The sequence below is a fragment of the Engystomops pustulosus genome, chromosome 3 (genome assembly GCF_040894005.1).
Source record: "Engystomops pustulosus chromosome 3, aEngPut4.maternal, whole genome shotgun sequence".
NCBI classification, from domain to species: domain Eukaryota; kingdom Metazoa; phylum Chordata; class Amphibia; order Anura; family Leptodactylidae; genus Engystomops; species Engystomops pustulosus.
In genome coordinates this window covers 222,973,852-222,994,405 of record NC_092413.1, presented here as the reverse complement: position 1 = coordinate 222,994,405, position 20,554 = coordinate 222,973,852, and positions in this window count along the sequence as shown.

The window sequence follows — 20,554 nt, the reverse complement described above, 5'->3', positions numbered from 1 at the left end:
GTGAGACTATGGAACTCTCTGCTGCAGGAGATTGTTATGGCGGACTCTATGTACATGTTCAAAAGAGGCCTGGATGACTTAAACTGGAAAGAAAAATAATCATGGGTTATGCGGAAAAAACATTTATTTCATTCTTAAAGGTTGGACTTGATGGACTTGCGTCTTTTTCCAGCCTTAAATACTATGATACAGGCAGTCCCCGGGTTACATACAAGATAGGGTCTGGAGGTTTGTTCTTAAGTTGAATTTGTATGTAAGTCGAAACTGTATATTTTATAATGGAAGTTCTAGACAATTTTTTTTCTTTTGCCCCGGTGACAATTGGAGTTTCAAAATTTTTGGTGTAATTGGACCAAGAATTATCAATAAAGCTTCATTACAGACACCTTACAGCTGATCATTGCAGTCTGGGACTATAGTAAAGCATCCAGAGAGCTTCACCAGAGGTCACAGTGGGCAGAGGGGACCGTCTGTAACTATGGGTTGTCTGTAAGTCGGGTGTCCTTAAGTAGGGGACCGCCTGTATTATGAAAACAATCAGGCCTCATAGCACAGTGGGATTTCCAGGATGAACCTTATCAGGATACCTTTGGTGGAATGTGGAGAGAGGTCACCAATCTGGGCGCAGATACTTCAGAGGCCCCAGGAGTTTTCCTCAATGCCATAGCTCTTCCGGGCCACCAAATACTGAAGGATTAACCTCAAAAGCCATGAGGGTCATGGGTGTCCCTGCCATCCATGCCACGGATCGCAGGCACACCCTTGCCCCTCTTCTTTGGCGGCACTGCCTCATCCCCTGGCCCACACTCACCTCTCCCGTCCAGGCTAGGCCGCGTGCGCGTCCCTGCATGCGCCGGCACTCAAAGATTTAAAGGGCCAGCGCAACGTTGATTGGCACTGGCACTTTTGGATTTCCAAAAAAGATCTTTGAGCTACCTTGCCTTAGTGACTACGTGCCCTGACTACGTGCCTCTGCCATACCTCGAGCTTGGACTCCGATCCTGTACCATGACCTTGGCTGCCACCGCGGGCTAGTCGCATCTGTGGAACTACCTGGTGGCACCCTGCTGCAGTAAGTCCATTCCGCTTTGCGGCGGTCTCTGGTAAAGACCAGGTGCCACTTAGACTCTGGTCCCAGGTGTCGGCTAGTACCATCTACCGCGGTGGTCCAGGGTGTTCACTGACCTCAAGTCCTGACAGTAAGATCCAGCTATGGACTCTGCCAAGGTGTCGCTTCCAATTCTGGCTGATCTTTCCAGCGTTGTCACCCAGCAGTCCCAACAGATTGCTCTCCAGTCACTCTGGCCTGTCTACTGGCGGCTGAACAAAGGCTCAGACTCTCCATACCTTATAAGTATGATGGGAACCCCAAGCTCTGCAGAAGCTTTATTACCCAGTGTTCGTTGCATATTGAACTTATGCCCTCCCAGTTTGTCACCGAACGTTCCAAAGTGGCATTTATTGTCAGTCTTCTCTCCAGGAAAGCCCTGGCCTGGGCTACCCATCTATGGGACAGAGGTGATCCAGTCACGGCTACCCATACTGCATTACTGGCTAAATTCCATCTCCATGTTCGAGGAAGAAACCTCAGCTGAAACGGAGCTTCTGAACTTACGCCAATGGGATTCGTCCATAGTGAGTATGCTGTCAAATTCTGTACACTTGCTTTCAAGCTCTCCTGGAATGACGTGGCCCTGTTTGCAACATTTAAAAAAGGACTCTCATCTCAGGTCGCAGACTCATTGGCCGTCCGTGACCTGCTGGCTACTCTGAGAGGGCTCATCACCCGGGCCACTCGGATAGACGTGTGGTACATGCAGCGTGCTGAAGAGTTGCGTCACGAGCAACCAGAGGCTCGGCTTCCAAGTCTACCTCACTTTTTCAAAGCCCGCTCCAGCCTCACAGTCTGCAGAGGAGCCTATGCAAATGGACAAGTTCCGTCTCTGAATCTGTGCCTGTACTGCACCAGTCCTAAGCACTTCATTGGGGTTTGTCCTGTCTGGCCCTAGCGCCCGGGAAACACCAGCTTCTTCTTCTAATCAACTTCTTACAGTTCCTGTGCTCCCCAGTGTCGGTGCCCACACTCCTGCGCAAGTTACAGCTTTCTTGGACTCTGGTTCTGCTGGGAACTTTGTGGATGCTGGTCTGGTCTTGAGAAGCCCCTTTCCATATCTTCAGTCAGTGGACAAATCTTGTCCGATCCAGTCCAGTACGACACTGAACCAGTTTCTCTTCAAGCTGGAGCTCTTCACAAAGAAAGACTGTTCTTCCACCTCATCTCTTCTCCTGGGTCTTCCATGGCTGCAACTTCATGCCCCGGTCCTCAACTGGAAGACTGGGGAGGTCCTGCATTGGGGATCCGAATGCCGCTGCATAGTAACACTTCTACCTGTCCTGACTTCTTCTTTGTCTCCCAAGCCCCTGGAAGGTCTGCCAGAATTCTATCAGTACTTTGCTGTTTTTCAAAAACAGGCAGAGATTTTGCCACCGCATCATCCTTATGATTGCCCAATGGACCTGCTCCCTGGAACCCTCTCTCTGTTCCTGAAATGGCTGACGTGTCTAAGTACATCAAAGAGAGCCTGCAAAGAGGCTTCATACGCAAGTCGTCCTTTTCATCTGGTGCAGGATTCTTTTGTGTCACCAAGAAGGATGGCTCTTTGCTTCCCTGCATAGACTAGAGTGGGCTGAACAAGGTCACGGTTAAAAACCTCTACCCCCTGCTGTTGATTACAGAGCTCTTCGACCGTCTGCACAGTTCCAAAGTGTTCTTCAAGTTGGACCTTCATGGAGCCTACAATCCTGTCCGGATCTGCAAGGGAGACAAATCGAATTCCCGTGATGGACACTTTGAATACTTATTGATGCCATTTGGACCCTGTAATGCTCCTGCTGTCTTTCAGGAGTTTGTGAATGACATTCTCAGGGACCTTCTGTATACGTGTGTCGTGGTCTACCTGGACGACATCTTGGTGTATTCTCCAGACCTCAAGACCCATCAGTCACATGTACATCATGTAATCATCTCTATGCCAAGCTTGAAAAATGTCACCACAAAGCCTACCTTTACTCAGCTACATTATCTCCAACAGAGGTCTCCAGATGGATCCTGCTAGACTGTCTGCAGTTTTTCAGTGGCCATGAAAGGTCGCATTTTTTCCACTTTGGTGGCTCCCATTGTGGTACTTACCAAGAAAGGTGCCAATCCCCGTGCCTGGCTCCTTGCAGCTGAAGAAGCCTTCTCGAGGTTGGAGTCCGCTTTTGCCTCGGCTCCTGTTCTCACTAGGCCAGACTTTGAGAAACCCTTTCATCTTGAGGTGGATGCACCCTCTGTGGGAGCAAAAGCAGTGCTCACCCAGAAAGGGCCTAAGAGCCAAACTCCCACATGTGGTTTCTTTTCCAGGACTCTCAATCCATTTTGTGTGTACACAGACCACAAGAATCTTCTGTACCTCCAGACTGCCCAGCGCCTGAATCCCAGGAAAGCCCATTGGTCGTTGTTATTCTCACTCTTTAATCTGTTAATCAACTTCTGTCCTGCAGAGAAGAATGTCAAGGATGACCCCCTGTCCCATGCCTCGAATGTCATTGGAGAAGAGCTTGTCCCTCGGTATATCATCTATCCTGAACAACTTCTTGTTGCAGCTCCGGTTGATCTTTGACAGCTACCTCCAAACAAGACATATGTCCGACCTGCTCTCCGGAAGAGGATTGTGTCTTGGGGATTGGCTTGTGATTGGCTGGGCACCCAGAGGTGCAATGTTCTGTGGCCCTCATCTACCACTACTAGTGGTGGCCAGATATGGTCAAATACGTCTGGGATTTTGTGGGATTCTGCTCCTCCTGTGCCCATAACAAAGCCTCTCATCTCAAACAAATTGGACTGTTACTTACTGATTCACACCAAGACCACGGACAGGCACTGCCAATGTAAAATCATGTTTAGAGAGTGTCCACGCATCCCAAATATGACATATGTTAAACCAAAGAAGAGAAGTGGATGCGTACTGAGGACTGAGATTATGCAAAATACTTTATTAAATCACAACAAGAAAAACAGGACATACATAGGTATAAAAGCACTTAAAAAACACACACACAAGAATTGTGTGTTGGACTCTCCTGGGTCGGAATATGGCCCAGTCCTACCCGGCTAACAAAGTCCACGACAATGTGCACAATATGACAATCCAAAAAATGTATAAAGAAAGGCAAACAGACCAATGTATATGTCAAATAAATAACTAATGGGCTGCCCTACTCATACAATACCCAGTATTATCCTCAGAGGACCAGTAGAACCGAGTCGTGTGTCTGGACAAGGAGCCGGGGAGGGAGAGAACCCCACGCGTATCGTCACCTCGGGGTGACTTCCTCAGGGGTACGATACGCGTGGTGACGATACGCGTGGGGTTCTCTCCCTCCCCGGCTCCTTGTCCAGACACACGACTCGGTTCTACTGGTCCTCTGAGGATAATACTGGGTATTGTATGAGTAGGGCAGCCCATTAGTTATTTATTTGACATATACATTGGTCTGTTTGCCTTTCTTTATACATTTTTTGGATTGTCATATTGTGCACATTGTCGTGGACTTTGTTAGCCGGGTAGGACTGGGCCATATTCCGACCCAGGAGAGTCCAACACACAATTCTTGTGTGTGTGTTTTTTAAGTGCTTTTATACCTATGTATGTCCTGTTTTTCTTGTTGTGATTTAATAAAGTATTTTGCATAATCTCAGTCCTCAGTACGCATCCACTTCTCTTCTTTGGTTTAACATATGGACTGTTACTTACATTACCGATACCCAGTCGCCTTTGGTCTCACGTGGCTATGGACTTTCATTCATCTTCCTCACTCTTTTGTCAATACTGTCATCTGGGTGGTGACGGACGGGTTTTCCAAGATGCCACATTTTGTTCCCCTTCCAGGTCTTCCGTATTCTCCATGGCTTGTTAGTTTGTTCTTCCAACATATTTTACAGCTGCATGGACTTCTTCTACAACACATCGTGTTCGACTGAGGGGTTCAGTTTGTGTCCAAGTTCTGGCGTTCCTTGTGTAACCAGCTGCAAGTTAATCTGGACTTTTCTTCTGCTTACCACCCTTAGTCGAATTGTCAAGTAGAAAGGGTGAACCAGACTTTGGGCTGTTACTTCAGCCACTTTGTCTCAGCCCGTCAAGATAACCGGACTGATCTGCTACCATGGGCTGAGTTTTCCTACAACTCTCTGGTCGCTGGGTTTGCTGGGGCAGCTCCCTTCTTTTTTGCCTACAGACGAATTCCCTGCCCTCCTCGCTAGCTGTCCACTCCCTCTTATGTCCCTGCCGTCCCTTGGTCTCGTTGAGTTGATTCAGCGCATCAATCAAGTGGCCTACAAGTTCCGCCTTCTTCTATTTATGCGCATCCCGAACTTTTTTCCATGTCTCCCTTTTGAAGCCTGTCATCTTGAACTACTTCTCTCAGCAATCTCCTCAACCTCCTCCTGAGGTTGACTCTACTGATATATATGAAGTCAAGGAGGTGTTGGACATGAAGATTGTGAGGGGTAAGCGGTTCTTCCTTGTAGACTGGAAGGGGTTTAGTCTATAGGAAAGATCCTGGGAGCCTGAGGAGAAAATCTTGGCCAGAAGTCTCCTCCAAAGATTTCTTCAGGCTAAGAAGAGTGGGAGGCTGAAGGGGGGGGGGGGGGACTGTCCCGGGTGTCCCTGTGATCCATCACTCCCCACCAGGTCTTTGAGCTACCGTGCCTCATGTATTTGTGAGGTGTCAATGGAAATCAATCAACTTTTTGCTGGTCAAAATTCTGTCAATATTTGTTCACATTTGCTCTGTTTGTGCATTTGCTAAACTTCTGGTATCTGATCACTGGTCTGCATTTCATACTTCTCTATTGGATTGCGATTTTGTAATTGTTTGCTCCCACTGTTGCTAACATGATTCGTCCACTCCGCTTTATTGAGTTTTAGATTGGCGGGTTCCATGTGTGCAATTAAGATATAAGGAGGGATCGTCTTCCAGTTGTCTACAACCTACCAAGGGGAGGCTGGGTAAAAAGAAGAGACAGCTGGAAGCTGGGTTTAGCATCGTTACCCATTGTCCGTGTCATTTGTCTGTTCCCAGATCCAGTCTTACTCTACCCCCATGTGTCATGAAACAAACACTGCAAACATTTTTAGGGTAGCACACAAAAAAATAAGTTATGGCCCTTCGACACCAATTTTGTTCTGCATATTGCAATATCCATTATTCCACTAAAAGTTCTATAGTTTTTCCATGATTTTTTTCTCTAGTAAAAATTTTTGGTGTCTTAACCTGCAAACGGGCAGGGCCACCCAGTCTGCTGCAGGAAAACGTCACCCATCTGATTGTAGTTTCTGTTAAACCAATGTAACCATAAAAACTTTACAAGGAATTTATTTTTGAGTGAAACTGATCTTTGACTGAAGTTCTTACAGATGTGTTATGTTCTGGTCAATGGGATTATTGGTGAAAGTAATAGAAATCCATCTCATACATTGAGAATTTTCTATAATAGAACTAAATCCCCTGTTCAACGTCATCAGACGCCTCTAGTGGTCTGTAGGAAAAATAACATAATAATCTCTAGAGTTCAACTAATGATTCTTACCGTCCCTGCAAATGTCTTATAAGCCACCAATCCAGCATCTCAGAGGCTTTGGGGGGGATACGTGTGTGATGTCTCCGCTACATGGATTATCTCCATCTACTCCTGCCTGAGATCACTGTCTCTCACTATGTGAATGTTTCCAATTCCTTTTTTTCTTAATGACCAAGAGAAAAGAAACGGAAATGGACAAAAATCATCCAAAAATCTACTAAGATATAACAAAGAAATGAGATAAACACACATTGGATTGCTAAATGGACTGAATTGAAGGCACAGATATGAGAGGGTTAGTGCGTTGCATTTTAGGGATAGAAAAGTTTTAATTATGTTATCAATAACTTGTCTCCCAAACAAGACGATGCTGAAAATCCTTTTTTTTTCTGCTCAATCCCTTCTTCCATTCCTAAATCTTTGGCACACACCACACGTTACATTATACTGTTACAGAGCTGCATGTAACTGTTTCATTTGGTGGGGTTTGTGGAGTCTTAGATCCAGAAGTGGATTGATGTGATGAATGTTGTTGTACAGTCTTATCTCCTTACAGCCATAGGGTGACACTTATCATTTGCCAGTGCACGTGGTCACATCATATTACGTATGCTGTGGTCAGTGGACGGCCCGGCCTTGTCTGTTGTACAAATGCACCGCAGCCGCCAAACTTTCAGAAAGTATTTTGGATGTAGGAACACCTCGCTCCGGTCCACTCCCCTGCCGGCCATCCCCCTTGGTGTGGAGATGGCAGAAAGGAGACAAAAATTGCACTTACTGGTGGTGAAACATCAAGGTGTGGAAACATGTAAAGTAGAATAAATTCATGTAGTAGTAGCCTCTCCAGCTACGCGTTTCACACAATATGTGTCCTTATTCATAATGTACAGGACTACACACTAAGTAAAGGAACACAGTGTTTTAGATGTAGATGCCGGAACGAATCACTTGACTACAGCAGACGTCATCGTAAGTGGAGGCGGAAGAAGGTGCAGGTGGGTCTAGTTAAAACATGAAGTGAATGAAGGGGATGAGAAATGTTTGAGCCAATATAAAACAGGTTTAAGTTTGTTGGAAATTTAGACCAATATTATAATATAGGGATTAATGTGAACAACAAAAAGGTAACGGGGGATATAAGGAAGAGAAGGGGAAAGAAGAGAGAAAAGAGAGGGAACGGGTGAACAGGGAGGAAAAAGGGAGAGCCAAAAAAACATAAAGTAATTAAATAGAGAAGAAATGCGAAGAGAATATAGACAATAATTGATAATTAATGGAAAGACAATGGGGCAGATTTACTTACCCGGTCCTGTCTCGATTCCGCGGTGCGTTATCCGACGAGGATTCGGGTCTGCCGCAATTCACTTAGCTCGTGTGTCCAATTTCCTGCATGTGTCGCTTCTGCGCCAAGGTCCGCCAGAGTTTACCTTCTTCTTCCTGGTGCTTTTAAGTGCTTGATCTTGCGACACAATTGGGTTTTTTTTAAATTCCGCGGTTTGTCCGAATCAGTCAGGTTGTTCGACGGCACGCCCCCCATTTGTGTTGCATGCAATCTGGCGCCGATGCGCCACAATCTGATCACGTGTGCCAAAAACCTGGGGCAATTCAGCGCACAATGGAAATATTCGGGAAACCCGATGGATTCACGGTCCGTGGACCCTTAGTAAATGAGCCTCATTATGTCAGACTTGAGGTTTAACCCTTTTGGGTAGGACATTCTACATCTGAACATGGCCAAAGTGTTAATCACCAAATTGTCTTGAACATCCAGATGATTTCTTTGTGTTTTGTGGTGGGAGAAGCCCCTCGAAGATGTTCAGATATATATGTTTTTTTTTTCAAATTCTGAATGTAAATACCACAAACTTTAACTGACCTTGTGTGCAGGTAAGTGAGTGCACCACATGTGCTGTTGTAGTTTAGGTGTTGTGTTACGTTTTATTTATTGGACATAAATTGTGTAGGTTTCGTCATATATTTGCATATCAGCGATGGAACCCACATTTATAATAGCCTTAAACTAAAAGCCAGTGGAGTGGGACGGGTCCTCCTCGCTCTGACATATTCCCCAGTAATAGCTTTTTTGTAGTATTTGGGTAGCAACTACTAGATCTTAGGGTAGTGCTTCCATCAGTGGATTTCCAGTATGATGTTGTTCCAGTTGTGCTTCTCGGTGTGTTGACATAGAATGGGACATCCAGAAATGAATTTGACTGGAATGGAACTGGTGAAAACAAGAATAAAACCATAATGAACTCAACAAAATCAGCAATGAGAGGTTGGGCGCCGTGTCCCATCAGGAAAATTTTGTGCTGTTGTGGGAAGAAAGATTAACAATAAAGCTTCATCACAGACTCCTTACAGTTGATCGTTGCAGCCTGGGAGTAAAGTAAAATCCAGAGAGGTCACCAGAGGTCACAGTGGGAAGAGCGTCCATCTGTAACTAGGGGTTGTCTGTAAGTCGGGTGTCCTTATGTATTGTATTTTCTTTTTGTTGGATCTGTTATGCCACGAGTTTGAAGAATTGTAAGTGTGAGGTAAGTTCTGTTTGACCTTTAGTATTTAGAGATGATACAAATTCCACAATTGGCCGAGTGTTAACTGTGGGATTGTAGAACTGCAGTTTCACAGTGAATAAGTGAGCTCAATCTTTAATTGTGGTATATAGATCCATGTTATTAGTTGGAATGAAATTAAGGCCTTTAGAAAGTTTTATTTGAATATACAGACCGTCCCTTACTTAAGAAGATCCAACTTACAGACAACCCCTAGTTACAAACGGACCTCTGGATGTTGGTAAGTTACTGTACTTTAGCCCTAAGCTACAATAAACAGCTATAACAGTTATCACAGGCGTCTGTAATGAAGCTTTACTGTTACTCCTGGTTCTTATGACAACCCAACATTTTTTAAATCCAATTGTCACAGAAACGAAACAAGATTTATGGTCCCTTAGAAACAAGACTGTGTCCTTGGATATGGCCACCTGTGCTTGGAGTGATTTCACAAAGACACAAAGCGTGTTTGTATATGAAATGTCCAGAAGTTACTGTGTGTCGCACAGCCGTCCTGTGGTAATGATTGCTCAAGCCACTTTGTCAGGCAGGACTCAATAGCGCATGTCTGGCCTAAATGTGAGGTGGTCGTATCCGAGGAAGCTATCTCGTTTCTAAGGGACAACATGACTACATTTATGAGAAATTATCTTCACACAGAAACATTTTTTTTTAATAACATCGAATTGAAGAAATGTTAATATATGAATTATGAATTAATAAATAAATGAATTAAATTAAATGTAAATACCCGGATTGGGCATGTATGTGAGGACTTAATCTTTAGCCTCCTTTCCCTCTACTGTGTTTGGATTTACAAAGGATTAGAGAAACACTGCTCACTATAGGAGAAGAAAGCAACAGAAAAATAGGTTTGATTTATCCTTAATAAAGTATAAAGCAATGTTTGCCATTATTACCTCAAATGCATATCTTAAAAACATGAAAATAAGCTTCAAAGGTCACTGCTTGTTCCCTCAACCTTGATATTTTAGGTTTAAATAAGAAACCTGATTCTTAAGTGGGTTCTTTAAAAGGGATGGCTGTGGGGGGTAAAATGTGTTTCTCTTTGCAGACCAAAACAAAAAGCCATAAAACACAGAACTTGCCGGCTGAGGAGAGAAGTCACTTTGCCCAGTGATTTGCAGAGCATTTTTGGTCAAGACTTTCCTTGGAAGTAGAGATCTACATGGACCTAAAAACCAGATGTGGAACGGTTGGGAATGTCGTAAAGTAGGTTTTAATACCAATGAGAATGAGGAGAGCTCACATCCTGTAAGAAATCACAAAAACATTTGAAATATTTAAAAATATATATAAATAATACATATTAAAAAAACCAAAGGGAAGAAGTCCTGGTACCAATGTATTTTGTTGGGTTTAGATCTTATATTGGTGAAACCTCGTACAACTTGTTGGTTGTATATATCTTTCCTCCTTTTTCTAAATGTTTTGGAATATCAATCAAGATGTATAACCTACAGCATTTTATTCAGAATGTTCTGTCATATTTGGTAACTTGTCTTCATTGACTAGGATGGACATGGACAACAAAACGGTCATCACAGAATTCATTCTCCTGGGCTTTTCCGCAGACTTATCGGTAAACATTGCCCTGTTTTTACCTTTTTTGATCATCTATTTCGTTACAATAGTTGGAAATGGTCTCATAATATGCATCATCCTAGTAACTCCTCGTTTACATGTCCCTATGTATTTTTTCCTCTGCAATTTATCTTTCATAGACTTTTGTTATTCATCAACAGCTGTGCCGAGGTTGTTGTCGGACCTCTTTTCGACCCACAGGACTATTTCCATACTCGCTTGTGGAATACAGCTTTACATCATACTCCTAATAGGAGGAACTGAGTGTCAGCTTCTTGTCTTAATGGCTTATGACCGGTACATCGCCATCTGTAGGCCCCTCCGCTATCCGGTTCTGATGCGATGGAGCATTTGCTATCAGCTTGTAGCTTTTGCTTGGGTTTGCAGTTTTATGATCTACGTATTCCCGACCTTATTGGTGCCATTGAAATTATGTAACCGAAACCAGATCAACCACTTCATGTGTGAACTTTTGGCTGTCACCAAGTTGACCTGTGAAGATATTCACTTCAATGAGGTCGGGATATTTTCCATCAGTTTTGTCTCACTCCTCCTCCCTTTTCTACTCATTTTAGTGTCATATATCTGTATATTGTCCTCTGTTTTGGGGATTCGAGGGGCAGAAAGATCGAAAGCCTTTTCAACATGCACTTCCCATGTCATTGTGGTTATTCTGTTTTTTGGGACTGGAATGTTTACATATTTTGGACCATCATCCAACTATTCATCTGATCAGGACAAATATGTGGCCATTTTTTATTTTATTATTTGCCCAATGCTAAACCCCCTTATCTACAGCATGAACAACAGAGAAGTCAAAAAGTCAATCAAGGTTTTCTTCACAAAATCTATCTGATCGCCTTAATTGTGAAAAGTGATAAGAGGACCAATTCATAATGAGATTTAAAAAGCTGTTCCAACTAGTAACTGCTGGCACCGATCATGGTTGTTAACTGTCTAGAAGCTGCTGGCAAAGTTACCAGCAGCATTTTAATCATGCGACATGCGACCACGCTAGTGCCAGTGGCTGTGGCCCATTCACATCTAGTTTTCCACTAGTATTATTTCCTGGCCAGCTTATGTCCATGCTGCTCTTTTTATATGTCTGTGCTTGTGGTTTTTCAATTTTCATCTATTATTATATGCCATCTCTGTTGTGACCTGGACCGCTCATTAGTCTTTGATTTTTTTTTTTTTTTTTAGTTTTATTTCGTGTTGTATCTTATTTTGTCCAATGGTCAGAGTGGACCCAGTCAGTAGGCAGGTGAAAGGTTGGGGAGCTCAGTTTAGGGCTCACTGTTCTATTCGTCCTTTCTTAGTCCAGAGTCTTCATTAGCCCCCTTAGTGACTGTCAGGAACCCCACTCACCGGAGTTCACACACGAGGTGCACCTACTCAATCCACTGCCACCATCCACGAGTTACTTATGCAAAGAAGGCCGTAGGCACCTCAACCACACAGACAATGCACCCTGATGATTTACACAGCACATGCACTCACTACTTATACTATATTAAAATGATGAATTCACACAGAACATGCAATCGATTGCTACATGGACTATGCTAAAAATGATCTCTGGTAAGGTAATGACCTTCGGAGACTCAGATTCTTTAAGGCTACAAGCAGAGTAACACTTTAATATACATAAAAAAATACAGTACACTCAAAGGATAAAGTTGTCAGATAAAATGAAAAAGTTACAAACAATACACATACGATACTTACAAACAGGTAGGGAAAACGGAAATAAAAAACTCTTGCTATTGAAATAGGAAGAAGTTCTTTGGGCCGAGGACAGGGCATAGAAAATGATCCAGTCTTCTAGTGTGATAGAGTCCCCCAAACTGAACCAAAGCCATGTGACTGCTTTACCAATTTAAAACCAGGGGATTTTTGACCCCACCCCTGGCTGTAATGTCACTGTGAGGGGGAGTTTTTCTATCCCCTTCCCATCAGTGAGGCACTTTCTGGGCCTTGGGTTTTATTAAAACCCCATAACTTTTGATTGGAAGAAGGCACAATCATGCCATTGCTTCCAATCAACCGGGTACCTTATTCACATTAACCCCATACCTGTCTTAGCCTAATATCAGGGGTGTTTTCCTGCTATTGGCTGTTCCTCTGGAGCTAGCCTTCGGATTCATGCTCCAGGAGCATATCTAGACCCCATAACTGCCCCATGTAACTGGGGACCCATAATAATGAATCTGATCACAAAGACACTCCCTGGGGTTTGGGAGACTCACTGCCTAGCTCCTCTTCGCCAAATAGAGCCCCAGGACAGGACATGATTAAAACAACACAAAGAAAGACAAGAAAGAAAATTTAAAAAAAAATGTAGAGTAGTAATATTATCACAGTGACCAAGCTCGTTTGTGCCCTGATAACCAAGGCCTATTTTTCAATACTATCATGGGTCACTTTATTCAGTAATAAATTTAGCACTCTTTAACTAATCCGATTGTTTTTTTCCCATGACATTTTGGTAGATAAATTTAACATTTATTAATGAAAAAAAGTTAATAAAATAAAAAAAGTGGAAGAGATTTTGAAAAACAAAAAATTATTTGTAAAATTAAAAATGTTCCGTTTTTCAAACTGATCGTCTTACAACCCAAATTAGTTACTAACTAACATTTACCATATCTCAGCTTTGTGTTGGCGTCATTTTATCAATGTCCTTTTGTTTTATACACTAGAAAGATCACAAATCAAACAACATTCTCTAACATTTTCGAGAAAATGTTATCAATTATTTTAGGGATCATTTTATTTCTAAAGGGGTTTTGGAAGTTCTGTTAATAGAAACCCCCCCACATATCCCTCCGTTCTATTAACTTCACCCTCAAACTATTGAACACAGCAGATAGGAAGCTTGTTAACCCTTTAAGTATTTTACAGAACTTCAAACAAAATGAAGGTTTGATTTAGAATAAATAAATATATGTATTATTAATACATTCATTTGACCCTAAAATTAAAATTTACCAACATTAACTGAATAAAAGCAGAAAATGCATCTCGGAATATACTGTGCAAGTTCTTCCAAATAAGAGGACAACTCATATGTGGGTGTAACCTGCTGTCTGGGCATATAGTGGGTGCAGAAGGGAAGGTGTGGCATTGAGCTTTCATAGAGAAGCTTTTGATAGAATCGTGTAGTTAATGTGTTGGAAACATACTGGGGGTCATTTACTAAGGGCCCGATTCGCGTTTTTGCGACGGGTTAACCGAATTTTTCCGTTTTGCGACGATTTACCCTGTATTGCCCCGGGATTTCGGTGCACGCGATCGGATTGTGGCGCATCGGCACCGGCATGCATGTGACGGAAATCGGGGGCGTGGCCGTAAAAAAAAAAACAACGGATTTTGAAAAACCGCCGCATTTTTTTAAAAAAAAGTGTCACTCGACAAACGCTTACCTTCACCCACAATGGCTCGGTGAACTTCAGTGCACTCCGTTGAACTTCAGCGCAGAAGCGTCACCTAGTGGATGTCGGAGGAACTTCCTTATTGAATCCCGGCCAGACCCGAATCCACCGCAGAGAACGTGCCGCTGGATCACGAATAACTAAACCATGTGATCACGAATGGAGCCTTTGGATTGCGTTTCAAAATGCAACCGATGCCTTGGGTACCACAAACCCCTTATCCCAGAGAATTTGTAAACCTTTAATCACGTATTAAAGGGGTATTTTGAACCCTTGCCACTAATGGGCTTTTCTCGTTTTACGTTCTTTTTTTTCTTAGTTTTTTTTTTTAATTTTACAACTCAATTTCAATAATTCAGAAAAAAAAACAGTCAAATTAGTGCTTCTTGGTCTAAGCAATACCTTATGCACCACAATCCTAATTATAATAGTGTTTCATTACAATTATAGGCCGGCCGCACCTTCCATTTACTATCCAATCTAATCTATCCATCTAATTTTTCCATTTAACTTTTTGTTTACCGCTCAACACTTTCAAAAATCAATATTTTTTTATTTTTCCATGTACAGAGCTGTATGAGGGCTTGTTTTCTGCGTAACAAATTGTACTTCATAATGTACAATTTTATTTTCCATGCCGTGCACTGGGAAGTGGAAATAAAATTAAAAATGCAGTAAAATTGACAGGAAACTACATTTGCGCCATATTATTATGGACTCTGTTTTTAGGTCTTTCACTGTACATTCCAAATGACATTTCTAATATATTCTTTGGTTCGGTACAATCACAGGGGTATGTAATTTATATATTTAGGTTTTATTAGGTGTTAATAGATTTAAAAAAAAATTGAAACCCTTTGTAATAAAAAAATGTCTTCATTTTGCCATAATCTGACTCCCATAACTTTTTCATACTTAGGCGTTGGCTAATGTGTCATTTTTTTCGGGGTAAGCTGTTGTCTTCATTGCTAACTTTTTTGGGCCTGTGTGAACTTTTAATCACTTTTTATCAATATGTCGCATAACGACATTTGGGAGAATTTTTTTCACCCCGCAGGAATAACTGTTTTTATATTTTTATAGATTGGGAATTTAGGGACACATTGTTACAAAATGTGTTGTGTTTTGTTTCCCTTTTCCACATTTTTTAAAATGTAAATTGTTTTACATGCGTAAGGGGTACAGGGGACATTTTAATGAATTACATTTTACATTTTTTGGGTGTTTTTTTATTTTTTTATTTTTACATTATTAGCATATGAACTGGTAGATCTCAGAGTCACAGCATTGAATTCTAATCCGGCCTTTTAAAGCAGGGGTCCTGCTGTTACAAGACACTGTTCTTCACTGCATTGGGGACCCCTACAGAACTTGGGTTACAAAACCTGTTGACCAAGGCCCGTTACTAACCAACAGAACAACCTGTATAGGTGGTCACTACGGGGTCAAATTATAATCATTAAAACTAGGTCTTCCTGACCCAGCATGGTATGAGTTCAGTTCCGGATCACATGGAGGGCCTAGCAGGCTAAGTTACTGACTTAGCAAACCAGGTACATTCTGGGGCAGATTTACTTACCCGGTGCATTCGTGATCCAGAGGCACGTTCTCTGCGGTGGATTCGGGTCTTCCGGCGATTCACTAAGGCAGTTCCTCCGACGTCCACCAGGTGTCGCTACTGAGCTGAAGTCCGCTGAGGTTCACCGGAGTTCACGATCCATTGCCGGGTGAAGGTAAGTGCGTGTCCAGTGACACTTTTTTTTTTTTTAAATGCGGCGGTTTCTCCGAATCCATTGGGTTTTCATTCGGCCACGCCCCCAGATTTTCATTGCGTGCACGCCGGCGCAAATGCGCCACAATCCGATCGCGTGCGCCAAAAACCCAGGGCAATTCAGGGAAAAATCTGCGCAAATCGGAAATATGCGGGTAACACATCGGGAAAACGCAAATCGGGCCCTTCGTAATTGACCCCCACTGTGTCACAGATGCAGGCTGAAGCTGGTGCAGCAATTCTTGCAGCCAGAAACCTCCTCCAACTTGTGTACACAAGGTTTAGATGTTGCTCCTGGATTGTTTCTCAGGAGACTATGAAAAATTGAAAACATTGTCCTCTTAGATTTGGGTAAATCATCTAGTGTCCCAAGCTGAGATGAGAGGTGTAGTAATCTTCTTACTCCACAAAAAATCCAGTCCTGGGCTTTGAAACTACCTCCAACTGCTGAGAAATGGTTGGTGAGCAGTGAATTGGTTGGGCAGCAGTGTGGCTACAGGGGGGGGGGGCTGGCTGATACTCAGGTATCAGGTTTCTTCTGAGTCAGTGTGTAAAATATGGCTGCCATTATCTGTGTCTGTGAAATATAAGACTTTCTCCAAGGAGGCATAAATAATAAAAAATCAGGTGACCGTTTGTGGGGGCTCAGTACCATACCCTAAGTGAATGGTGAATGAGTGAGATTTTGATGGAAGGAATACACACCAATACCTTGGATAGGAGAAGTGCATGCTAATAGCGAGGGGAGGGGGCTTAAGTTCAGGTTGGAGTTTCTGTTATCTCATGCAACCGACGTTGCCTGAGATTTTACCATCCATTTTATAAAATATGTACCGAATCTACGAACCAACCAATAGATTCCCTCATCTTAACAAGTTGTCTTTGAAATTTAGTTTCAAATTTTGCTTTATTTGCCTTAGTAAGAAAACAATTTACAACAATTTTATTGCAAAGAACAAATGTGCAAACATAAATAGTCAATATGCTTGTTACATGAACTGATATTTATAAGCATGTTCCGCATCCAAGTAGCTTTCAACATTATCAATCTGCTTATTGAATATCTATTGTGCATTTTCTCTTTATCTATGCCAGGTTTTGGGGATGATTTTTATCTTCTCGTCTCATTTTCTCTGGGTCGCCCCTTTCTCAGTTAAAGCCTCTCCTGAATTTATGCACACAATACGGCACACTTACTTACCCGTCCCGTTGATGCTGCTGATCCAGAATGTCCAACGAGGATTCGGAGCTGCTGCGATTCACTTAGATCGTGCATCCAATTTCCTGCATGTGTCGCTTCCCCGCTGAGGTCCGCCAGAGTTCACCAACTTCTTTGCATGTAAGTGCTGATCTTACGACACAATTTTGAAAATTAATTTCTGCGGTTTGTCCGAATCAGTCGGGTTGTCCGACGGCTATGCCCCCGATTAGTGTTGCATGAAAGCCAGAGCCGATGCGCAACAATCCGATCGCGTGGGCCAAAAGGCCCTGTGCAATTCAGGGCAAATCGGAAATATTTGGGAAACCCGACGGAAATGCATCCGACGGACCCTTTAACTGAGAAAGGGGCGACCCAGAAGAAAATGAGAAAAGAAGATAAAAATCATCCCCAATACCTGGCATAGATAAAGAGAAAATGGGGAATTGATGCACAATAGATATTCAATATGCAGATTGATGATGTTGAAAGCTACTTGGATGCGGAACATGCTTATAAATATCAGTTCATGTAACAAGCATATTGACTATTTATGTTTGCACATGTGTTCTTTGCAATACAATTGTTGTAAATTGTTTTCTTACTAAGGCAAATAAAGCAAAATTTGAAACTAAATTTCAAAGACAACTTGTTAAGATGAGGGAATCTATTGGTTGGTTCATAGATTCGGTATATATTTTATAAAATGGATGGTAAAATCATTTTACTGAGGTTTGTAGTCTAGTTGAATGTAGAATGAGACAAATGCTCTTTCACATGCCGAAGACAGGAACTATGGGTTTGTCCTGATCGGCTCACGAGTTGATGAGCAGCCTCTATGAAACAAGGAGAAATCGTGAAACTTATTAGAGATTGTTATTATGTGTTCAGATTGTGACCTGAAACACAGATTTTTGTGAGGCTTATCAATTGCAAACTGTAATTAACTTTTTGATCCTGATCAATATTTTACCACTTATTGCAGCTTATGGAGGGCAGTTAGTGAAATATAGCAGATCAGAACTGTAGAATGTGTATCAGTACTGATCTTTAATTCAGAGGAGATAATACAAAGGTAGGAATTATAATAAATGAGAGTGGAAGCAAAAACTAAACAAAAATAATGCAAAGTATCACAAGTTCATTTAAGTAGATGTCACCACATGATAGTTTTATGACGGCGAGTAGTTCACACATGAAGTGGCTGATCTGCTCGCAATTACAAAGAGGCATTAAAAGGCAAGATTTAGATCTACAAATATGTTTTCCAAAGTGGGAAATGGAAAACAATGTCTACTTTTGCTACCTTGAAAGGCATCCCCCTTACACCAAGTATGACACCAAGTAATAACATGATGTGGGATTAAGCCAAACCCGTCTATCTATTCCAGAAAGTACAGAATCACAACCGTAGACAGCACTGTATGATGTTTTGACCTGGTTGGGTCTCCTCAGTACAGCGTAGGGAACTGGTTTGGCAGCTATTGACAAATTGGCAAACTCTCCATAAGGAGAACTCTTACTTCCTGACCCTAGTCAATAGCCTTTCCCTCCTCCACTGTACTAAAGAGACCCAACAAGGTCAGAACAGCGCTGTCTACAGTTGGGAGTCTGTTCCCTCTGGAATAGATATACAGGTTTGGCTTTATCCCACATCATGTTATTGAACTTTTTCCATTTTCCACCTTGGAAAATGTATTTGCATATTTCCTAGAATTTCCTAGTGGAGCAGCAATGGATTTAAGTCCATACCTACCTATAAGGCTGCCTTATTTGGCAGACTCTCCATAAGGAAAACTCTTACTTCCTGACCGAAGATATAGATCATGAAGCTACAAATCTACACAGAGGCAGTGAGCCGATGACAGACGCTCCATCTCATCAGAATCTAATAGTGGAGAGGCCTGCTGATGGCGATGTATTGGCCATAAGTAGAAATGAGCGAGCACTAAAATGCTCGGGTACTCGTTATTCGAGACAAACTTCCCGATGCTCGAGTGCTCGTCTCGAATAACGAGCCCCATTGAAGTCAATGGGAGACTCGAGCATTTTTCAAGGTGACCAAGGCTCTGCACAGGGAAGCTTGGCCAAACACTTGGGAACCTCAGAAAAGGATGGAAACACCACAGAAATGGACAGGAAACAGCAGGGGCAGCATGCATGGATGCCTCTGAGGCTGCTTAATCGCACCATTATGCCAAAATTATGGGCAACAGCATGGCCATGAGGCTAGATAGCATCTAAAACATGCAATAATTGACCCTGACACTATAGGGGACGGCATGCAGAGGCAGCGGCAGCAGTGGCAGGCTAGAGAGTCTCATGGCGACATACCCTAAATGGACTCAGGTTTCACCAAAGGAGGTGAAATGATTTCCTATGTGAACAAAAGGTTGACGGTATATTTAGTCGATAACACAGCATGGTGGCGACATAGTGACCAAGTTCCATAACGTATCTGGTGAAACACCCTAAAAATGAGCCTGACACAGCTCTTTTGATAAGGGGACAACATGTGGAGGCAGCCATGGAGACGACTTCCATGATTAATAGCGACAGTATGGGGCATTCATATTGCGCTGCTATGATTGCAACTTCAGGTCTCCAGCATGGCGGCGACAGATGGGCCCAGTTCCACTATGTATCTGGTGAAACACCTGAAAATTCTGCCTGACACAGCTCGTTTGATAAGGGGATGATGTGCTGCATATCCTCTCGTGCTCCAGCGTCTGGGGTATAGAGAGTTGAAATGAGACATTGGTGGACGCTGTGGAGGATCGTGGAGGCAAAATGGACAGGAAACAGAAGGGGCAGCATGCATGGATGCCTCTGAGGCTGCCTAATCTTGGGATGGAGCTGGCGATCCACTGCCAGGCGAGATTTCGCCTGTCCAAGCCCCTGTCTCTCGGCTCCTCCCCACCCAAAATGGGCCTGGGGGCCAGAAGCGTTTACTTTGAAAAAATTATAATTTTCAAAGCAGGCCGGGTCGTTTGAATATTTCACCTAGGAATAATGGAATAGCATAGTGGTTCTATTTTTAATTGTTTTTATGGAAATGGTTCCATGATTAAGAGCGACAGTATGGGGCATCCATATTGCACTGCTATGATTGCAACTTCAGGTCTCCAGCATGGCGCCGACAGATGGGCCGCGTTCCACTATGTATCTGGTGAAACACCTGAAAATTCTGCCTGACACAGCTCGTTTGATAAGGGGACGATGTATGGAGGCAGTGAACTAGTAGTAGATTAAAGGTGCTGCAGTTAAAACTATGTTAGTTGGATCTTGAGAGGGAGCTGGCGCTCCGCTGCCAGGCGAGCTTTCGCCAATCCAAGCCCCTGTCTCTAGGCTACTCCCCAAACAGCACTT